This window comes from Lonchura striata, chromosome 1, assembly GCF_050655825.1.
Source record: "Lonchura striata isolate lonStrDom1 chromosome 1, ASM5065582v1, whole genome shotgun sequence".
Taxonomy (NCBI): domain Eukaryota; kingdom Metazoa; phylum Chordata; class Aves; order Passeriformes; family Estrildidae; genus Lonchura; species Lonchura striata.
This window is the reverse complement of record NC_140703.1, coordinates 103865071-103885086: the sequence shown is the minus strand read 5'-3', so window position 1 is coordinate 103885086 and position 20016 is coordinate 103865071. Positions and strand designations below refer to the sequence as shown.

The 20016-nt window shown below is 38.2% G+C and overlaps 1 protein-coding gene across 9 annotated transcripts in view; it reads left to right on the top strand.

The window, feature by feature from the left end:
• MAP7D2 (MAP7 domain containing 2) overlaps window positions 1–20016 on the top strand; it is an 81175-nt gene that overhangs the window by 1688 nt on the left and 59471 nt on the right. For 3 of the 9 annotated variants that reach the window (XM_085559447.1, XM_085559473.1, XM_085559439.1), the window contains exon 2: window positions 12787–12912. The exons of the other annotated variants lie outside the window; for them this stretch is intronic. The gene's annotated coding sequence lies outside the window, so the exon portion shown is untranslated. The remainder of the gene's footprint in view (window positions 1–12786; window positions 12913–20016) is intronic. 9 annotated transcript variants of the gene reach the window in all.

Genomic DNA, 20016 nt, shown 5'->3' with positions numbered 1-20016 from the left:
GGTGTGGAAGATTGTGTATGTGTGGTGTGTGTTACAGACAGCAGCATGGATGGCATTTGATCTGCAGCAGAGAATGAGGCTCTTTTTTGTGGGACTTGCCAATTCTATAACCAGCACAACAGCTACTCAAGTGAATCATTCATTCATGTGGATGTGGAAATTATGCTCTCTTACTTCATGTTTGTATTTATGTCTTGATCCTGGAGTCCTCATCTTGGTCATAGGGATAAGAAGAATCTTACCTCTCCGTTCCAGAGTAAAATGCTCATTCCCATGGTGTTGTTCTCCAAAAGGGTGCTGTCCCAACAACAGGCAGTGATGGTAGCCACCATTCCCCTTCCCAAACTGTAGTTCTCTGGCAGCATCTGAGTTTTGATCTGTAGGATCCTCAGTGCTGGGGAAATTGTGGCAGTGCAAGCAAGGCACTTCAGACTGTCTGCCCAGACCAAGCTGTAATAAACAAGCCTGCAATAAGGGAATTTTTTTGCATCTCTTGACTACTAGAGGAGACAATATTGTTAAATTGTTATAATTCTGCAAAGAAGGAGCAAAATTCTGTGGCACAAGAAAATAATATTTGCAGAACTCAATTATGTATCCCTTTGCCAAAAATCAAAGGCATGAGGCAAACAATAGCATGAGAAGACACTGTAGGAATCTTTTTGTCAGGGAGAGTGTTAGGTGACCAAAATGTAGGCATTATTGCTGTTGCTGTCTGTAGTAAAGGTAATGACTAAAGAGCATTTGAAGGACAAGTGGCTCAGTATTGAATCTCTCATCTTCCTTTTTACTGCCTGGTGAGATTTGCTTAAAGTGTGTGCTAGGAGGTTGAAATACTAGACACTTTGGTTTCAGAGTAAAATGTGTTTCTTGCTTGTTTAGAGTTTTTTCCTAATAGAAAACATGATCGTGCCTAAAAGAATTTAAGATAAAAAATGATGTGTGTGCCGTCCTAGATTGTATATCACAAAACCAGTTTGTGTGAAAGGAATTAATGTGTGGGTTCCTTTAAAAATGATGTGTGGGTTTTTCTTCTTGATCTCATTGCTTTTCCAAGTGATTTCTCATAGGCCAAAATGATTTAAACAATGTGTACTTACATTCTTATTTTTGTACTGTACTGTTTTCTCTTATATATGAACACTCAAGGTTGTTTATCCCCAAGGTTAATTCATGTGCTGCTTTTCATGTGATATTACCATTTGCAGGTATTGGCTTTAGTTTGGGTCAGTTTAATACACTGCATCCTCCCATTGTTACTGTTTTGGTATTTAAAGTATTGACTTTGTCCTTAAAAAAGAAAAGTCAAACCTCTTTCCAGTGAAGTTCACTAAACAGTGAAGAAAAATGTCTTGCCTTTGAATTCCAGGACTGCAGAAGTAAAAGGAAGGTGTATTACTTGAAATGCACAGGTTAGGAGAGTAAAGGATCTGAAAACTTTAGTGTTTATAGCACAGTGTTGCATAGTACTTCCATTTGCTTTGGTGCCTGGTGTATCTATAGCAGTGGAAAGGCATCAGGAATGCTTTTTTAAACATTGCGTAATTATTTCTAGATGTGCTAATTGAAGAAGCATGTACAAATTTAATGTAAATGAAACTATGTGTCCTGTGTCATTATACTGTATGAAGATTTATGTGGTAAGGGTTTTTTTAAATCTCATGAATAGGTAAAACACAATTATAACTGTCTTGGTTATCTGTCATTTAGTGTATGTGGACCAAAACTGACAGGGGAAATTGATTAAAAATCTTAAGTGTGGCATTCACTTACCAATGCTTTCTAAGGCTACAGGATAGAGCAAGGCTTTAAATTCTGTTCGGTTCTGGACTGCTTAAGTGATAGGAAAAAACCATTTTATTTCCTTCTTGTGTGTTTCACCTTTGCAAGAAGGTCCCAGTGTCAGGATTATTGAGTAGCTTGTTTGGCTCTTTTTTAGTTTTCTTGACCACTGCTCATGAAATCAGGTTTTTGCACCAGCTCTCTGATAGGGCATTGCAGCTTCCAGCTCTTTGTTTATGACTGGCTCAAGCTGTTGAGCAGATCCTAGAAGCAATAATCATCAGTTTAGATTCTACATCAATTTATATAATGCTTTTTTTTTTTTTAAGATAGTGTTTTATGGAATTTTTATAAATAACTGGACTGTACAGGTTGGAGAGAGATGAAACTGATCAGAAAGCTAATGCAAATTTTGGAAATGCTAACTGCATTTAGTTACTTGTATTACACACTCAGATTTAACTTTATTGTGGACATCTGCTGGTTGAGAGGGAAAATCTGAATAATATGCTTAAACAGTGGAAGGAGTAGTAATGCTCAGCCAAGGTTATTGGAATAATCAAAAACAAAGTTCAGTACTGTCACAGGGTTTATTTTAATCTGCCTGTTTTAGGTAATTTTACATAATTTCTGAGTTATTTTGCTGCAATTTACTCGTGTTTGGTATTTTCATCACAACTTGATATATTATTGGTGTATTTTCTATGCCTGGAATTAGTGCAAGTAGGAACATGGTATGTATCAGTTTTCCCAATATACTTTTGTTCAAGCAGCTTACCTAGTGAAAAAAGTGACTTGAAATCTTGGGTAGTCACATTACCCTGGGCTGACTTTAGATAGGATATTTAGAAATACCTTTCACTGTATCTTATCTCCACAATGATTAATGATGATGATGTGTCACTGTATAAAGATAAGAGATAAGTGTGTTTCACAAAGTGGAAATCTATCTAACCATTAAAATCCCGGTCAAGATTATTGTTATGTTGTTTTAAAGACTAATGCATCTGACAGACTTTGTCATTCAAATAATACACTATTGTTTTTCTTCATTTGTGTCATGAAACTGTCAAGATCCTAAAACCCTAGCACTCTCTGTGGATCTGAATGTTGTAAGAATCTTAGTAAAGTACTTCTTGTTGTAGTTAAATGGTAATCCAAATGTTTCATGCAGAATTTCTTCTGGCTTTGAGTTGTACTCTGTGTATGTACATATATAATGCATGTGCATTTCAGGCTTTTTGCAGTTGTAATGAACTAATATATTCAAATGCTTGTTGGTCACATTCTTAGTTTTCATAATTTTCTTCTTGTAACTCTTAAATACATTATCCACAGTGGTTACACTTTCCCATAATTATTTAATATCTGTGCCCTCTGTGATCTGAAGTTTTGTGAAGTATTGTGCTTCTTTTCATTTAATGTATTATTTGTGTGCATGTCATCTTTGTTTGCCAAATGCCAGATCAAACTGTTTTGCCCTAAATTCTGGAACGTAAATTTTCTTTTGCACTTGAATATCTGAAGGTTTTTGCTGCTTCTTTCATGTGTTTGTGTCTGCTTTCCTTTGATCGAGGGGGAGCTGATTATTCTTGTAGTATTGAGGTGCTGCAGACAAACGTCTGCTTTGCTGAGATTGATAAAGCATTTCTGTGATCTTTGCATAAACTTCAGTTACACAGCAGGTGTTTGTTGTTTTAGCAGTTTTTCAGTGAGAAGGTCCAAAGCAGTGATGAATAGAGGAGGTATTCCTGATGTTGTGCAGGGTTTGCACAGTCGTGCTGTGGTAGCTGTTTGCTTGGGTGTGCTTTAAACTGTTTTTCTGTGTGCTAAAGTTTATTTTCTCACTGTGTTTTCATGTTACTTTTCTTGGCATAAAGATGCCAGTAGCAAACTTTTGGTATTAATGTTTCACTTTTGTTATATTCATTCCTTTACAATGTGTAAAATGCAGATTTTTGTGTTCCAGTGTTACATTTATGTGCTTTTTGATTGGACCAGTTGGAAAAACAATGCTGAACTCAATTTCTTCTAATGATTTAACAGAAGCAATTGTTTCCTGTGCATCATGTAGTATTTAACTTTTTGAGCTCTGTTGTTCCTTACAAGAGTAAATACACATTTGATGCAGTGTTGTACATTCAAATCCTTTTCTCTGGTTTGTGAAAAATCTGTAAACTCAAAATTTTCTGTATTTTGAGTACATAAATAGGTGAAATTGTCCAAGATTTCAAAGTTAACAACTTCAGTAGTAATTAGATGTTGTTTTGTATTCCTGTGTGCTTGAATTTGCCTTCCAAGAGGACCAGTCCATGGAATATGTATTAACTTGGTGTGATATGATGAGCATTTTAGTCTGGGGTATTTTCTGCATTGTTATTTTGTGCCAGAGCCAGGTGCCTTTTTGGCTTTGTGCATGGTAATACATCTGCTTGCACAAAAAGGACAAAGGATTTTATGCCCCCATCACAGGTGTGTTGTGCATTCAACCAGTTTAGAAGAAATTATATGACACTTCATAAATCTAGTTTGCTTTGTTGAATAGTTTCTCTTGGAAACTTCTTTTTCCTAGTAGGGATTTCAATAAATAACATGAGTGAGAATTCATTACTTCTACCGAGATTTTGATAGGATGTGAATGGGTGTGTCAGATAAAAATACATGATACCATATATATATATATATATATATATATATATATATATATAAGCATATAAACATATAAAAAAACTTCAGGAACATAGTAGTAATGCTACTACAGTCAGTAGCATTTTGTATGTTTTGGTGCCAGATGCTGGAGGATGCATTGTGGTTTTATGTTCACTTAGGAAGATCTGCAAGTACACCCAGTTCAATCTATATGAATTATCAAATTACTCATCTCATGCCAAGCAGAAGCCATCAAGGCTCTGCATTATTTCAGAAAAATGCTCATTCAAATATTTATACTTTGAAATTAATTTTGCTTGTGGGTGTGGAATACTGAAATTCTTCATGTGGCTACACTAAAAAGAAAAAGGTGCAAACTTTCCAAAGGTGCTGTTGCATGCCTGGGGTTGTAACCACAGCCGGAATGCTGAAGGGATCCAGGCAGGGCTCTGGTGCCTTCTCACTTTAGTGATAGATCAAGTGAGAGATGGAAGAATACTCCAGTTTGAATAAACTAGCCTTGATTGTTGAGTTGGAATAAACTTTCAATATCTAATTATATTGGGGAATAAAATAATTTAATTTTGAAAAAACTCCAGCCATGTGAAACAAAAATATTTTTTATGCTCTTAAGCTTGCTGCATGACAAATCACCCAAGAAAGGCCCTTTGCTTTTGTCTCAGAAGGGAAAATAAGACAATATTGCAGTGTTTATCCACACATCATTACTGTGATTTTTACATATTTTAAGTTAAGGGATTTGGTTTCCCTTCCCATGGGAGGGTGGTATCAACAAATGGAAGTGCTTTCCTTTTGCTGGCGACTTGCCTGCATCTTGCCAGTTTTCATTCCCTTGTTTGTGTTGAATGTGGCATCTGTGTGTGTGTGCAGACCCACACTCTGTGTCAGGGGAAAGAAACCTCAGGGAGAGAACTGGAATGTGCTGTTAGGCCTCTTAAGATGTTGCTAAACAGTGAGCAAATGATGATTGCCAAAATAAATGGTGGGTGAGCTAGTTCTCCTTTCCCTCTCCTGAAGGGAAGGGAGCCAGTGGGGCTTTACTTTGATGCTAGTGTCTTGACTTTTGATACCGTGTATCGGCCGCAGGACATATTTTTGCCATATGCTTAATGATCTATTAATAGATGTAAGTATTTCCATTATGTTTCCTGGGTCGAGTGGCACTAAGTGGTGTGGTTACAAGTAAACATGGCACTTTTCAGTAGTCAGAGGAAGTGGTTTTAATGGTGCAGTGAAACAAGAGGGTGACCTTCTGTTGGCATAAATGAGTTTTTGATGAGGTTCTGGATGTGAATGCTGTGTTGCAGGGTTGTGAGCCAGGATGCGTTTCATGGCTTGTTGAGGCCAGGTTACGGCACTAAATGAGAATGTTTGAGCACTGCATAGGGAAGAAATGGTATAGAGAAAGTATTTTGGAGAGAGGTTGCTTTTTTATGGCATTATCAAGTCGCAGAACTGAAAGAAAATTTGAAACAGGAATAACAGAACAGATTGAGGCATTTACAGATAATGGAAATAGCTTGGGTTTTGTAATAATTTTTATATTCTATGGGCAGTTTTGCATCTCTTTCATGCCTTACAGTATGTTTTCCCTGTTTTGGGTTGGGGTTTTTCTGCCTCTGAGGTTTTTGCAATCACTGTTCTTATGACAGAGTTACTGCCATTATCCAGTCTTCCTTTAAGTCTCATACAGCCAAAAGAGGTAATAAAAAGTAGCTGATCTTAGAAATTTAATATATTTAGTCTGTGATGAAATTGTCCAAATCATGTGTGAATGGAACTGAAAATCATGTTACACAGTACAAGCACATCCACTTTCAGATCCAGTTTTGTCATGACTGGTCTGTTTGAAGTGTGGAAGATGGACTGAATACTATAAGGAAAGTCTTCATGCAACCTCCTTGTAGTGAGTGCTCCCTAAAGCATAGTGACAAGCTTACAGGCCATGTAGCAACTGAAAGGGTGTTTAAAATAGCACAGTGATGCTCCTGGAAGGTCACTAAATTCTCTGTTGATGAAAACCCCCTGCACTACATAGATCTTCTGGTGCCTACTTGCTGATAATGGTGCATCTGTGCTGTTGATAAAATGAGACCCTATTAGGAGAACTCTTAAGATTTTAGAAGTTGGCTTATTTTTCTCTCTAATGGTGTTTTTTTCCTTCCCTATTCTCACCCACTCAGTACTGCCTACAAGGTCATAAGGGTGGCCACCTTAGTGAGAGGAACTGTCTCCCTGCTATCCTCGCTGATGCCTAGAAATGGGCATTAATGGAGGGGTGTAAGATCAACAGCAAGCTTCCAGTATGATTCCTAGAGTCCCTCAAATTATAGTTGGAGGACTTAGAGATGTATCCAGAAGAGAAATCTTGATTTTATCTTCCATATGTACATATTCCCATGCTGTGGTCTGCTTCTTGCCCCGATTTCATAATTACGCTCAATACAATAATTCTTGCTCTTGCTGCCCCAGCAGAGCTCACTCCATTCCATCCAGCCTAGGGAGTGGAGGAAGAGAAAATCGTGATGGAGGAGACTGAGCCCATCAGATGGGCTCCAGCAGGAATTTACCTCTCACCAGCCCACCTGCCTCCTGCAGTGGGACCCCAGAGGGCTGAAGTAGCTCTCAAGTTTTTCTTGTGGCAGCTGCAGGGGAGGCAGAGACCATGAATAGGAAAAAGGTGGAAAGGAAAAGAAAACGCATTCCATGCTGTTTAACCTCTGCTTCAGGCATTGCTGTTCAGAAATAGAGAATCACCATATCAAAGAGCTCTTTGAAAATCAAAAGTAACAAAAGCAAATAGGTTGAGGAGAGTTTTCCTACTCTTCAGAGCAGCTCTTTGTTAATGTGTTGCAAGTGTGATATGCTTACTTAAGTTACAGACTTGGAGAAGTAGAGGGGCAAAAGTTCGCAAGATGCTTTGCTAATGGCTATTTCACACTGCAACGAATCCAGATATCTCCTGGTGATGCACACATCTTGATAAATTCTGGTCAAAACTTCCATGGTATAAAGTAGTACTTGGAAGATGTAATTTTCCTATTCTGACCTTCATCCCCAATGGCTGAGAGCTGTTGGATCTGATCCTGAGGAGCAGTGTTTCAAGCTGATTATATTATACAGTCCTTCATAAATTTGTACAACTGAAAAGCCCCAAGAAACAAAATTCTTAAAGAATATGGAAGACTGTTCAGCAGCTCAAAGCTAGCTTTAATTCCAACATTTTAGATTTTGAAACATTCAGCCATCCATTTCTGTTTCCAGTTGTGTAATCTCGTCCATTACCTTGTACCTTATCAGAATAAAACAAATTTGTTCTTCTTGGGTGTCATTCAGTAAAAAAAAAAAGTAGTTTCACCATTGTCAGTGCCAAGTGCTGTTACTGGGGAACAGGGAAATAAATAAACATACCTATTTATTTGTGGGTAGAGCTAGAGTAACATTCTTTGAATATACAGTTTGGGATCTTTGGGAATTTCCTGTGTCAAAATTTATACAAGCTGATAAGATCTGATGGTGTCAGGTTTGTAGAGAAAAATATTTTCAGTCTGCATCATTAGCTCTGCTCTGAGAAGGTGGTACAGGATTTGACTCCTAGTTCTGGATTTAATGAAGCATGTTACACTGAAGTAATCTGCCCCTGAGTCTTCAAATGTTTAATCAAGAAAAAGTCTCTTAATCTGCTGCTAGTCAGCTGTCTCCTTTTGATTCAGAAATGTTTGGTGCATCAATAAAAGAGTACTAAAGCAAAGACAAAAAGATGTCTTTCTTGCCATTTAGATGGTCCTCTTGCCTATGCACAGGAGAAATACTAAAATGTTTGCTTGTTTGGGAGAAGTTAATTTCAAATCTCATTTGTATTCTCAGGTAAGAAGTTTGCATGCTGATCTACTGAAAAAAAGTCTTAGTTTAGTTTTGGTTTTTTGTTTATAACATTAATCCTCATTACGTAGCGAAGGTGGGTATAGTTGGCTGTTTGTGGTGATACATCTGTAATTTTCTTTGTCCCATTGCCTTTAGCCCAGATGAATCCATTTGTTCTTCTACTGTCAGCTGAGGCTTAGAGAGCAGCCTTCTTGTGTGTGTGTAGACCTACACTTCCCTTCTTTCCGAGTTTCTTCTTACATATGCAGGACAGCATGTGGCTTTTGCTGCATCTCTGACTCCTGTCCTTTTCCAGAATATTTACTGGTTTCTATTTCTTCAGCCAACTCATCCTATTCATCCCTCTGCTCTTTTCCCTTGCTATGGGTAGGCAGGTTTTTCAAGCCCTGACTTTTGTTTGTATCTACATGTGAAGCAAAATTCTGGAAGAGTGTAGGATTCCTGTGTAAGTGCTGGCTTTCAGCCTGAATGTTTGGTGATATGGGGCTCCACATTCAGCAGAGCTGCTCTCTGTTGCACAGTCAAACAAAAGCCTTTCTTTGTACAGGTGTGTCCTGAATTTTGCTCTGCCCACAGTTAGTCTTTGTCCAATCAGTCCTGCCAAGGAGCTTCACAGTCAGCTGCCTTTGCTGAGAAACCCACAATGAATCCATCTTTCCAGTGAGGCAAGGTTTGTGGACAGATGACCTCTTCTTACTAGAGCAACCAATTACAGTCCAAACAAACAAGGTTCTTTGTCCATCCGTCTGGAGAAGGAGCAGCTTGGTTCATGATACGTGGAAGTAGAGAGGAGAAAAAAATAGGACAAGTGGATGCATAAGCACTGAGGTTCTTGAGGCAGCAGCTGGTTCCTGCTCTTACAGACACACAGGATTTTATACTGGGGCACAGCACCTGTGATCTTTTACTCTGCTGTAGCTGTGCTGTGGGGTGGCAACCACTGCTCAGGGTGGTTCTGGTCAACTCAGTTCAGGTTCTAGAGAAGCCCTAGACAAGAGTGTGGGAATTTTGCTTTGAAAAGTATTCTAGTGGGGTTGCAGGTGGATATTTGCCATTATGTTTCAAGAACTGACTAGGTGAAATTAAGACACATCTCTTGGGGTTTAGGACGAAATATAGAACCCATTGATGGGTTTTAGATTTTCTGTGCTTATATCCAAAATTACTTTCACCTAATGAAGCAACCCTGGTGAGTCATTTTATTAACTAGAGTTGTAACAGTGGAATTTCAGATTAGCAAAGAAAAACAAAATTGGTGTAAAAAAGAAATAAACAAAAAACCCCAACCCAAGCAAAAATCCCCTTTTGACAAATCTTTCATATCAGTATGTTTTGGATGTATACTTCATGATTTTTAGAAGAATAAACCAAGAGAGAATTGCTGACATGTATCATCATTGTATGCAGTTTTCAGATTCCTCATAAATGCTGGAGATAGCAATCTTTTGAATACACTCTTGCAATAATTGCTAAATATTAATAAATTTCTGAGTCTATTAAGTGCATTTAAGTAGGCAGGCAAGATTCTTTTCTCATGTACTGCTGTTAATTTGTTCCTAGGTTTTTCACCTGGGTTTGCACTGTAAAGATAAATGGCACTACTGGTTAGCTTGTATGGCAAAACATGGTGCAATCTCCACTTTCCTCATTTGAGACCTTCCTCTGTCAAGTTAAAATGTCAGATGAAATCTTGCTGGAAGAAGTAAAAATGTCAGTGATAACACTTAGCAAGCTTGGATTTTTTGGTCTTGCTGTGGTGGGATTTATGGCACCAGGCTGTGGGCACATCTGGAGCTAAAGGAGCAGGCAGGCACATTGCTGTGACTTTGTTTGCAGGGACTCTACTGTTCTAGGCTTCTGCTATTTCTTTAGGAGAAAGGAATTTAATGGTGTCAAGTGTATTGTATCATTAAAGCAGTGGCAGCTTTGCTGTTTTTCTCTAAGATGTTTCTGCAGGGTGCCAGAGCTAGGAGAGAGTAAGAGGTCCTGCTGCCACCTACAGCATCAGCAAATACCAGATCTGTTCCAAGCACATACATTCTGTCCTTCAGTGTATCAGGATTTAAGTTACTAAGATAGGATATGCAGTAGTTATCTGGAAAAACACCTTTTCTCTTGCTTAGCTGAGCTGCAGTTCTCACTGGGAGCCATAACTGTCAGGCACTGTCAGAGCCTTACATGCCCGAAGGCAGATTTTTTTTTTTTTCAGCAAATTTGAGGGGAAGGGAATTTATGAGGCCAAGTACAACTGCTTAGGTTCAGATTTAAGAGCTTTCAAAGTAATTATAAAAATGTTCTTGTTATTTAGCTTTGTTTTATTTGACTTGACAAAAAGTTCAGTTCAATATAAATAAGGGAGGAGACTAAGGTCACATTTTGAGTGTTATGTAAAATAGTTAATTTTTTTTGCCTTTGAAAACAGGATATATTATATCCTATTTAGAGGGTATAATATATGTCTATATAATCTGTATATAATACAGATTGCCTGCTAAGTATAGAGAACTATCAGCTCTTAACACTTTGCTTGTAGCATGAGGGTGTTTGCTTTTTAAGAGGCTGGCAGAACAAATTGCAGACAGGAGGAGTGAGGGTTTTTTTCTGCACAGCACAGACGTGGAGGAGATGGAAAGCTAAACTTTGGAACAGAAAACTATTGAGAAAGGTGAAGATTTCCCTTACTATTTTCATGTCTTGTCTTTTAAAATACAGTGAAATGAAAGGTGGCGTAGTTTCATTTGGCTGACAGAATGAGGGTAGTAGTCAAATGTGTTCTGGCAGAGGAGGTTTTTAAATGCCCTCATACATGTGTGTGGAGGCAGGGGCTGGACTACAGAGCAGTATGTGTTGGCAGGGATAGTATGAACAGCCCACTTTATTTTAGGAAAAGTTGGAAGGAATAGTTGGAACTACATTTTTTTGAGAAGGAGTGTAAAGCTGCAGGTAGCTGAATGCTTAGAAAAGGTGATAAGGGAAGAAACTGTAACAAACAAAGGTGAATCTTGTACTTGATTTCAGGAAAGTGAGGAGGTGTGGGGTCTCTACAGTTCAAAGCTGAGACACTGAGCATCCATGTGTCTTGTGGACAGACCTTGTGTTGATGTATAAGCAGCTGCAATGTAGCATGGGGTTAACTTCAACTTATTGCAATGATGGAAAGCTTTCAGTTTCAAAAACCTGCATTTGAACTATATCATGAAAATGTTCGTAATCTGACTTTTATGCCTTTATTAACCCTACTGTAGCCTAAGTCTTAAAGCATGACTGAAATGAACTGTAGTTGAGGTAGCATGCCCAGGATTGAAAGCTCTAATATCAGTAGTAAGGAAGGAATCCAGTTTTTCTTTCATTTTTCTGTAGAAGCTTCTAGGTTCTTCTGAAAACAAATAAGATCTCTGCTTCAGCTATACTTGCGTAAGTTCTGGCAAGTTATTCAGTGATTTTTCTGTGCAGCTGCCTGTTTCTGAAGAACATTGTCAAGGAGGGGAAAATGGTAGGAAGCTCACACTGATGTCTTGTGTGGGAACAATAGAAAAGGGTATTATTTGGTGCTATTTACATATAGTATGCTGTTTTGGTAGCTGATGCTACCAAGACATGGCTGTGGATATGTATATGTTATCAATAATGAGCAATTGGTATTGCTTTTCTTAATCCTTTTTAAGATGGATTGATTTTTTTTTTTCTCCAATATTGCGTATCTACTGTAAAAAAAATCTTTATTAGTTGAAGTCACTAACTTATGACATTTGTTTTGATGTTTTTTTCTACTTAGCTTACTTATTGAGGTTTGAGTTTTGCAAGGAAGGCACATTTGCTGATCAGTGACTGAGACTTGATCTTCTAGAAGGGCATAGAGCTCTTTAATCACTTGAATTTTAAAAAGACCAAAAAAAGGTGTTGGAGAGGAGACAAGACATTGGAAAGTGGGTGGGTATATTTTTTTGCGTTTAGAGATGCTGACTTAAAAGCAGGAATGAAGCTCATCATTTTAGTGTTGAAGCTCTCAAAAACTATGGAGAACAAATAAGACACTTAAGCTAAAATTGAGCAAACCCATGCTTAATAAAGAATATTATACATTAATTAAACAGTAAACAGGGTCCATATACATTCTTATTCTGTGAAGAAAAGTCATTATTAGAGAGTATTACATTGATTTTCATTGTAGTCCTATTGTATATTTATAAATGTAAAAACGTAAGAGGTTTGTGTATTGATTCTTTTCTTTCCTTTAGTCAAATCTTTTCTTATAAAAGGATCTTTTAAAAAGAGCATCCTGCTTCTATTAGATGTTCCTGGAAAAGAAAATCAATGCATGAAGTTGCATACTGAAACATCTACTGTATTGACTTAGTAATCTTTAATCCTGCATGTAAACAGAATGAAAATGCTGTTCAGTAAGACTATTTTTTCCTTACTGTTTGTTATTTTTCATTCTGTTAACAGATTTAACTTCTGCAGTTTTTATGTGTGCATATATATGAAGAGTTCTTCACAGAAGAGTTCTTCTGAAGTGTCCTGTGTTTATTTGTATTTGGAATTCTTCTACACACAGTCCCAGGAAAGAAAATGGTGTGCATCCCTTTGGTTCAGTGGGATTTATTGTCATGATGGGAAAAAGAATAATGGGATTAAGATTAAAAAAAGGTTGAGAATTTTATGTTGGCATTACTGCACTGCTGTTGTTTCCTTGTGACCTTTTGCAAGCATCGCTCTTGCTGTGCTTTCATTAAAGGGAAAACTCGGAACTCTCTTTGGGTTTGTTTCTTATCTCTGAGGTTAATCTCTGAGGATATGAGCTCTCTCTGTTTCATGCTGCTCTGAGCATTCATCTTGAGCAAGGACTGAACCTGGAAGTGTATATTGGAAAGCTGCTGCTATTACTGTGTTAATTAATTTTTGAAACTCAGCTAAACAGTACCCACTAATGAACACTTAGACATGTTTATCACAGTTGAAGAAGATATTGTCAAATGCAGATTTGGCAGTGGTACATCAGGAACTGGGTTAATTTCATCTATTTAGGCATTCTGCTTAAATGTTTCAGTTCTCATTAGTCAGTTTTGAGGTTGTTTTATTTCTTTAGCAGTCCAAGGAGATAATTATGAAATTAAATGCGTAGTATTTCAGTTCCTTTGCTAAGATGCTTTAGCTGGTTTCTTCCATTCTTCTCAGTCCTGCTGTTCTGTCCTTTCATTTCCTTGAGGTCTGTTCCTCTGACAGTGTAGAAGTGCTGCCTTCATTCAGGAACCCAAAGGCTGATGGTGCTGTGTAGAGTAATATGTAATGGAATAGAAAAATATGAGCTTTAGATAGTCAAATTGTTAGAAATCCTAATTTTAGAGCTCTTTTAGAAGCATTTGATCCTTAGCTGAAAACTTACCATTAAATGTCCCTTCCCTGAAGGGGTACATGTTCAGCTGCTTAATGTTCTTCCTTTGTCATCAATAAAAATGTAGAGTTTTGAGATTCCGCCCCCCAAAAAAGAAAAGTTTAAATAAAAGCTTCCTCTTTTGCTATTACATGTGCAGTGTCATTTTTCAGCTGTTAATGAGCAGGCAAGTTAATATATTTGCCTGCTCATATTCAAAATTTTGTATTTTGAATATACCTGTAGAAAATCCTGCCATTCCCTGTACATGCCCTAATGCTTCACTGGCGGGAGAGTGCACAAATTGCATTACTGTGCACGATTAGGCTCTCTGCAAGAATTCGTCTGACATCTGTCTACCCTAGTTGTCTTGGGCTCCCTTTGAGTAGAGTGCAACATGCACTTCTGAATTCCTCCCTCAGGAGGAGGTGACAGGTCTGAGAAGTACCCCAGCTCTCTGTAAAATGGGTGAGAGGGAGGCTGAGAACTGCTGGCTCTCAGAGCTGAGCGGCTGTGTACTTGGGCAGCTGCAGTTAGGCTGAATCTCACCCTTCCTGGTACCCTGCAGGTGCTGTACCTGTCCTAATGTACTGCTCTGCAAATGAGGAGACAATTTGTGGCTGCCATCCACTTCATGATACGGTGACAGCTGTAGCAGTTGCTTTAGTCTGCACTGCTCAGCTTTGAGGATGCTCAAGAGGCACAGGAGGGCTGGTTGTGGCCCCTCTGTGCACTGCTGAAGCTGCTGTCTGCGAGCCCAGGGGCAGGAAGATGGGTACTGTTTCCAAGTCAGGTTTTACTATTTTTGTTGCAAAGGTTAAGTGGCAATCTGCTCTGACATTTTCCCCTCTGTAGCAGTGTGTTGCTACAGGTTGGCAATTCATGGAGCCCCAGCTCAGCCAGCCTTTCTCAGAAGCCTTTTGTTGACTCACAAAGATGTAAATCAGTGGGACTTTTCCAGTGGCAGCAGTTTGTTCCAAGCTGCTGTCTTCCTCAGTACCCCTGTGACCTTCCCTGGTGTGTGACCTGAAATGCCCCATGTAGGCAAAGGAAAGCTGCTTGTGATCTGTGTGACCTGTGTGATGGGCAGGATGTGCCAGGAGGCTGCTGGTTTGGTACCACTGAGTTGGTTGTTAGTAATCATTCAAACCACTTATCACTTTATTTAAATCTCCTATTTTTAAGAAGGCGGGCAAATTTCATACGATGTTCACTTTCAGTTATAGATATGTTGATGTGTCATGAAGATATTGGTCATGCTGTTCTCTGGCTCTGAAAGCTTATTCTAATCATCAAAAGAATTACTGTTCCACATATACTGTATATCACTATAACTTTTGACCACTGAGGTTACAACACGTGCCACTTAAGCAAACACTGTGGCGTTTCAGCTTTTTACAATATAGTAATTAAATAGAAATGTGGGATAGAGGTTATGAGAATTGTCAGTCCCTGTTTTAGAAAAGTCTGTGTGAGGTAGACCTATATATACATGGATTCCTGCAAAGTCTGTCACTCAGCAAAGCATTTGGGACTAGGTTTTAAGCTTTAAGTTTAAAATATTTTTTAAATACCCTAAAAATCATCAAACTTCAGGGTTTTTATTTGAGTTTTGTTTTGATTATACAAATTGTTTATCCATGTAGGGTGTTTTTATTGCTAAATTGAGGGTAGTCATGAAGATTAAGACTTAACATACTGTATTCATTCTGTGTATTGGACCTTGATATTGGGTACGTGTTTTGCTTATTATGGGCTTCCTGGTGGATGTAAGATTACTTTCCAGATACAACTAGAAGGCCACAGAATTAGCAGGCTGTGTAGCCCCTTGCTTTGGAGATGAAGCCATTACAGATGCTCCAAATCTCTGAATAAATGAAACCTCTTTTTCTGCATAATTTGCTAAATACAGGTATTTTATCTTTGACCAGTTCTCCTGCCAGAACTGCCTTATGTAATTTTTAATGCCTTATTACTGTTATAACTATAATCACTGGGGGACAGGGACTGCCTTTTATGTTGTGCTCCTAATGCACAGTTCAACTGAGCAAAAATATTAAAGACTTTGTGCATTTTTTCCTACAATAGAAAATAATGTCTTTTCTCCCAAAGAAAAAACAAAGTCTATCAAAGTAGTGTTTTGTTTGAATCCTTAAATAACAGTTAAACAGCAGGGTAAAGGAATATATTGAAAGGAACAAGGGGGAAATATATCTAAACAAGACCATGGGAGAGAGCATAATCTCTGGAACATTTAAAAAAATTTAAAATTGCCAGGCAAGTATTTTTGAGGAGCAAACTAGTAAAGGCATAAAAAGAACAGTGAACATGTCACCCTTGATACAGACCCTGCCAGACTTTGTGGTAGGTTGCTAAATGGTCCATGTGTGAAAGGAGCAGTCAAGAGACATAAGGCTGCATCACTGAAGCTTAGTTACTTGCTTTAGTGCTGTGTGTGGAGGAGCTATGGGTATTTCTTGTTCAAGTCTTTCTTAAAATGGAATATACCTTGATATATTGCTTAAATTATATTTGATGCTAGAGGAATTATCCTTAATACAAAGGTTTAAAAACTCTAGAGAAGTGAAGAACGGAAAATGAAAGGTTTCAAGCATAAAACAGAGTAGGTGACATATGATATGCTGAGAAGAGCCTATGAGCTTTCTGTAAGGGAATATATTTTGTACAATTGGGCTTCTCACAAGAGGTCAGCAAACAGGCACAGTGGAGTGATCCAGAAGGAATATGCTTGGCTTTTCTATAAGATGTTTGTAGAAACTGTCATCAAAGGCACTAAATATCTTTAAAGCTCTTTACTGTCTGGTGATTTGATGATTGATGTGAAAAAATATGTGAATACTGTGTTGGGGTTTCCTGTTGATAGGGTTTTAAGAATAGTCATGTAAAGAGTAGTCACTAAAGCTTGTTAGAAAGGTGAGCACCAAGTTACTGAGCAGTAAATGACAGATGAATTTCAGTGTCCATTGGCACAGGCAGATGTCAGCAATAATGCCTATGGAAGACAGTTTATAAACAAAGAGGTATTTTGAATTACCCAGTAGCACTGGGGAAGGCCAGTTCATGGGGTAGCAGCCTTCCCTGCAGACAGTTCCTGACCTTGTGAGGATGGGTTTGGCTGGGATCTTCTCAGATCCTGTGTCCTCACAGTTAAGTGAAGCTGCCTGTAGCTGTGAAAAGTCTTTTGTTCTGACTAGTATTAATGATCATTCAGAAGCTGGTTTTCTGTGGAAGTTTTCTATGCAATACATGTTAGTGAAACATTTTTAAAAACCAGTAATTAAGGGTTTGTGATTAAGTATTTCCTAAATATGATGTATGATTTATTTTTAGAGAGAAGCTATATTGGTCATGTTAGAGTTATTGATATTAATTCTAAAAATTAAAAATTTATAAATGCTTTTAGCCATTGTTTGCACAGTGAAGTATCAAATCTATTTGAAAGGTAACTTTCTGCTGAATATATGCAACAAGGAAAACTCTGTCAAGCCTGTCTCTTGTAAAATCTAAGGGTCTACTATGTATGTTCTGCTTTTTTTCTTGTACAGATTAAGCATTCCATTTAGTAAATATGTAGCCACAGTGTAGGCTTGCAGAGATTTTCAATTATCTGTTAAAGCTAGGAATAATTTTGAGAATGAAAATTTAATTATATAGAGAGTATTGCCTTTTTTTCTTATTCAGTATTTTCTGGTTTAATCAGATATAAATGTAATCCTCCATACCAAAATGAATTCTGTCTTATTGGTTTATGTTCAAAGGGACTTTTAAACTTGTTCTTTAAAAAAGGGTGGTTTTAATCAAGATTAAGCAAATTTTTTTTTCATAAGCCAGAAATTTTGTTTTTTGAAGATGATGATGGTATTATTAGTAGTTTGTCTGTAAACATCTGCAGTAATGCTGTTTCTAGAAGATAGATTGTCTTGTGCCACTGAGCAGGGAAGCTCAAAAACAAAGTGTTGTTTGTCCTGTAGATAATCAGATGATCTTGTAGTTGTGTGGTGGTATAAAGTCAAGTCAGAGTATTTTGCTCCTGTTTTAGAGGGCTATTTATTTTTACTGTGTTGACATTTTAAATAAGGCAAATGGTGTTACTGATGGAGTTCAAATATTGTGGCTTTTACTTGTAAATGAGCTAGTTCTTAATGAAGTTCCAAGGTAAGTGGAGCAAATGTATTGAAGACGTAACACAATCCAAGATTTCCATTTTCCATTCTTGATTCCCCCCCCCCCATCAGTTTTCTGCATGTAAATTTACATGCATGCCTAATATGCTTTTTCTCCCTCTGTCGCTCACCTTCAGGAATGCAATCACAGTATTGTATTTGCTTGTTTTTAATCCATGTCAAAGTGTCCATGTCTTTATGTCCTCTCTGTATTGTTATGTATGTCCTGGAGTCCAGAACTGGTTTCTGCAAAGGAAAGCAATTCATGCATGTCACTTCTATGCTTGGTTCTATTAGCTTCAAGATCAGATCAAGAACATTGCTTGGCTGTGTTGCAAATCTGTATGCTCTCTTTAAATTTTGAACTATGTTTGATAGAGTAGCTTATTGAAATCTCATTCTTACATGTCTATTAGATGGACACCTTGTTTTTCCCTCAAACAGCTGTGCTGGGTACAGAATTAGCCTCTAATTCTTATATAAGTTGGACAGGATTGGAACACTTTATAAAATGCTGGCATCTCTGCATTTTTGCTTGCTTTGTGAATGCCTGTCTATTCAGTCAAGACAAGGAGAAAGGGAGATCCCTTCCCTACTTTGCCACATCCCAGGCAGCAGCACTTTGCCCAGTCTTGGTGGTGTATCCCCTTTATCTCCCTGTGCTGCCCTGAGACAGCCTTCTGCCTAGCCCTTGTTCCATGAGCTTGGCTCTTCATCCTGTTTTGGCTAACCTTAGCCTAAAGCTGTACAGTCTGCTCTAAGTTTGGCTCATTTCAGGATGATGCAGATTATTTACTGTGCTTTTCTTTTTTGACCCACAGAAGAATTACTGTTAACAACATGCAAAAGTACATTGATATCAAAGAACTGAAGTTTTGACCCTTGAAAAGGGCCACAGTGCTCTGAACCCCTCTAGGCATCTGGGATGTGCACATTAAGGGAATTTTCAGTGGATTACTCTAAAAGATTGACTGGCTTTATAAAGTATTCTGAACTGTGGCTTGAGTGACTGTAGAGAATACAGACTAGAAGAGCATGTAGTTTAATCCTAATAATACCCTAACTTTGTCTTCCCACATACACTGTTTGCTTGTTTTTCTTTTTAAAAGCTTTTTTTGCCTCTGGAGGCTTTCAGAGTGATGCTTTTTCTTCCCTAGTTTCCATATTCCAAAATTGTTAGCTTGGTCTGGATTTTTTTTTGTGTGCAGATGATGGAGGATGCCTCTGCTTTATTACATGCTCCTCAGTGTTCTCAAACAAGTAAGATAAATAAGTAAAATTAAATGGTCTCAGTTGCTCCAAGTAAAAAGCCCTTCCTCCTTGCCTTGTGGAGCCATCTATGCTCTTGATTTTGATTCACACAATGATTTTCTTAAGCAAAGACCAGGGCAGTGATTGTCCCCCTGTACTTGGCACTGGTGAGGCTGCAGCTCAAGTCCTATGTCCATTTCCAGACCCATCACTGCAAGAAAGATGTTGAGGGGCTGGAATGTGTCCAGAGAAGGGCAACAGAGCTGGGGAAGGGTCTAGAGAGTCAGTGAGGAGCAGCTGGGTCTCTTTAGCCTGGAAGAAAGGGAGCTCAGGAGAGACATTATTTATCACTCTCTAAAATGACCTGAAAGGAGGCTGTAGCCAGGTGGGGGTTGGACTCTTCTGGCAGGCAACCAGTGACAGGGGTAGAGGAAATGACTTCAGGCTGTGTCAAGGGAGGTTCAGGTTAGATATTAGGAAAAATTTCTTACTGAAACGTTGTTAAGCATTGGGATGGGCTCCCTCCTGAAGTAGTGGAGTCGTCACCCCTGGATGTGTTCAAGAAATGACTGCTTTATTTAACAGGTGGTGTTCAGTCAAAGATTGGACTCAATGATCTTGGAGTCTTTTCCAACCTGAGCAATTTTAAGATTCCATGAGAAGGACATACATTTGGGTGGATAAAGCTAAATACTGCAACAGATTTAATAGTCTGAAATAAATTAGCTGTCATACTCAGGTATAGCATTGTCTTTAAGTGTATGATTAAATGAATTCAAGCCTTAAACAAAATCCCAAATCAGACACATTAGATTGTGTGGCTTAGGTGTAAACTTCCCTAATTTAGGCAGGTCAGCACTTACCTCCCAG